Source organism: Heterodontus francisci, unplaced genomic scaffold (assembly GCF_036365525.1).
Source record: "Heterodontus francisci isolate sHetFra1 unplaced genomic scaffold, sHetFra1.hap1 HAP1_SCAFFOLD_51_2, whole genome shotgun sequence".
NCBI lineage: Eukaryota > Metazoa > Chordata > Chondrichthyes > Heterodontiformes > Heterodontidae > Heterodontus > Heterodontus francisci.
In genome coordinates, this window is record NW_027141369.1 from 6,964,816 (window position 1) to 6,968,246 (window position 3,431).

General features: G+C 44.4%; 1 non-coding gene across 1 annotated transcript; it reads right to left on the minus strand.

The window, feature by feature from the left end:
* Positions 1 to 1,858: 1,858 nt before the first annotated feature.
* On the minus strand, positions 1,859 to 1,930 carry trnat-cgu (transfer RNA threonine (anticodon CGU)). Its single transcript has one exon. It is a non-coding gene; the product is annotated as a tRNA-Thr (tRNA).
* Positions 1,931 to 3,431: the final 1,501 nt, after the last annotated feature.

A 3,431-nucleotide genomic window follows, 5' to 3' on the forward strand; every position in this document is an offset into this window, starting at 1 on the left:
AGTTGCTTTGAAATCACAGGCAATATAAATGGATTGGGAATGTCAATGGTCAGGAACCATTAATGGATTGCGAAAGTCAATGGACTGGAAAATATCAGTGGATTGGGAAATTCTATAGACTGAGTTATATCAATGGATTGGGACAGTTCAGTACATTGTGAAACATCAATGGATTAGGAAACAGGAATTAAAGGGACAGATGGAGTCCAACCTGGAAGAGTGTGAAGTGATTCATTTTGGAAGGTCGAATTTGAATGCAGAATACAGGCTTAAAGACAGGATGCTTGATAGTGTGGAGGAACAGAGGGATCTTGGGGTCCATGTCCATAGATTGCCCAACGTTGCCACCCAAGTTGATATGGTTGTTAAGAAGGCATATGGTGTGTTGGCTTTCATTAACAGGGGGATTGAGTTTAAGAGCCGTGAGGTTATGCTGCAGCTCTATAAAGCCCTGGTTAGACCACACTTGGAATATTGTGTTCAGTTCTGGTCGCCTCATTATAGGAAGGATGTGGAAGCTTTAGAGAGGGTGCAGAGGAGATTTACCAGGATGCTGCCTGGATTGGAGGGTATGTTTTACGAAGAAACGTTAAGGGTGCTAGGGCTTTTCTCATTGGAACGAAGAAGGATGAGAGGTGACTTGATAGAGGGATACAAGATGATGAGAGGCATAACTAGAGTGGATAGCCAGAGACTATTTCCCAGGGCGGAAAGGGCTATCACCAGGGGTCATAAATTTAAGGTGATGGAGGAAGGTTTCGGGGAGATGTCAGAGGTAGGTTCTTTACACAGAGAGTGGTGGGTGCGTGGAATGCACTGCCAGCGGTGGTAGTAGAAGCAGATACATTAGGGCCATTTAAACGACTCTTGGATAGGTACATGGATGATAGTTGAATGAAGCGTATGTAGGTAGTTTGATCTTAGAGTAGGTGAAAGGTTCGGCACAACATCGTGGGCCGACGGGCCTGTACTGTGCTGTACTGTTCTATGTTCTATGTTCCAGATGAAAGGATTGCATTAATCAATGGATTAGAATGTGGAGAGGCAGGAGAAAATGATGCCATTTTAAGGAGGGGGCCGGGGGTTATTAGAAAGACCAGGGCTATTTTACTCTCTATCTCACTCCTTTCTTCTATCTGGCTCATTATCACATCCTCTCTCTCTCAGAGCGGTGGGAATCACTGGAACCCACACTTGTTGCTCAGGTTGTTTGGTTCCGGGAAAATACAAGGTCCACATCAGATTGACAGGAAGGATAAATGTGATTCAGAGCCAATCATATTCCATTTCGTGATGTGTGCTCAGCCTTGTTATATCAGCAAAGGCAGCAGGAAATGCAAATCCTGAAGAGTTTTGATAGAGTGAAGAAGGAGAAAGTGTTGCCAGTGACAGAAGGGTCAGTAACCAGAGGAAACACATTTAAAGTAATTGACAAAAGAATTCGAGTTGTGATGAGGAGATTGTTTTTGCAGCAGTGTGTTGTTCTGGTCTGGAATGCAATCCTGAAAGGTCAGTGGAAGCAGATTCAATGTTAACTCTAAATGGAATTGGATATATACCTGACATGGAAAATCTAACAGGGCAATGGGGGAAAGGACAGGAGTGTGGGATGTGGGATTAATAGAATAGCTCTGTTCAATATCCGGCATATACACAGTAATAAGGTTCAGTGCTTGGACCTCAGATATTTTCACTCTATCAATGGAAGAGAAGGCTGGAGGAACCATGTGGCTACTCCTCACGTTCTTCCCCGTGTCCAGGATAAAGTGTAACATGACACTGATTTCCAGATGGCCAAAACAAATGCAACGCACATCTTTTGTGGAAACATCACATTTGAAGTGAGAAACTAATCAAAAGGCACAAACGGGGATTGAACCCGTGACCTTCAGTCTACGAGACTGATACCGTACCACTTGGCCACCATGCCTTTTGTTAACGAACAACTGAGGCTCCAGAGGAGGATTTATGATTCTTTTTCAATTTGGTTGAAACAGCATCGAGAAACATGCACAGAAATAAAGAGGGATTGTGGAATGGGGAACTGATCAGCCTCATTTACACCATCAGTATCATGAAATCTTCATTGAGACGTTCCATTCCCATCCTCAGCTTTTCTCACATCTGTACAATAATATAAGAGTGGACATTGGGTTGTTACTGGGCAGATTATATAAATAGACTGTGTGCATCATCACAGGAAGTGATGTAATATAATCTGTTCGGCACCTCATGGAGAGTTGCAGATGAAACCTTCAATGCAAGATGTGTAGAGTAAACTCAGGTTATTTTAACCGTCAGATTCTTATAAATTCTGTACTACGCCTTGACAGATATCAGAATATTATATGGGGGCCACAGTAAACCAAAGCGAAGATGGAGAAATCTTTGCTTGTACCTTTGAAAAGGTCACTGCACTGAACCAAGCCGACGAGTGGCCGAGTTGGTTCCAGAGGTTTGCAAGGTATCGTACTGCATTGGGTCGCGTGCAGAAGCCAGACATGGAGCAGGTCAGTACACTATTGTCTGCAATGAAGGGAGTGTGCAGGCAACATCCTCATGAAGAACAGAAGGCAACATGTGAAGAAGTTATTAAGGCACTGAAGACCTATTTTAATTGAGGAAAAAAATGTCATCGTGGAGCCAAAGTTAAAACGCTGCATTTGCTGACAACGCAACCACCAGGTGACGCTGTACTAGCACATGCGCAAATGCAGCCTCTTCCACTGAAACGTCACTGTCTGTGACATTCAGGCAGCTGCCAGGATTAAAGATGGAGCTACTCAATTTATCACAGAAAACAACTTCGACCCAAAAATCCCCTCAAAGGTTGCCATCGCCGCCTCCGTCCCACCCCCAACAGTCCCCCGCTCCTTCTTGTGCATTCGCCAGTTATATGGTACCAAGTCATCTTAATTCACCTAAAGTGAATTATTTTCGGAGCAGTGACTGTCGTTTCATAAGCAAATATGGCACATATCTACACAATGGACATGTTTTGGTTGATACTCGGAGAACGTTGCGCTGTTTGAAGTCTCATCAGAAGGACAGCACCTCTGACAGTGCTGCACACCCTCTGTAATTCAGTGAGGTTTCATAGAGTCATAGAGTTATACAGCACAGAAACAGGCCCTTCGGTCATCATGTCCGTGCCGGCCATCAAGTACCTATCTATTCTAATTCCATTTTCCAGCACGTGGCCGTAGCCTTGTATTCTGTGGCGTTTTGAGTGCTCATCTAGATACTTCTTAAATGTTGTGAGGGTTCCTGCCTCTACCACTCCTTCAGGCAGTGTGTTCCAGATTCCAACCACCCTCGAATTGAAACATTTTTTTCCTCAAATCCCCGCTAAACAGTGCCATCCCATTCTCCGGACGATCATTCCCCGCTTCCCCCCATCCCACTCTCTGACTGCTCACTCCCCGCTTCAC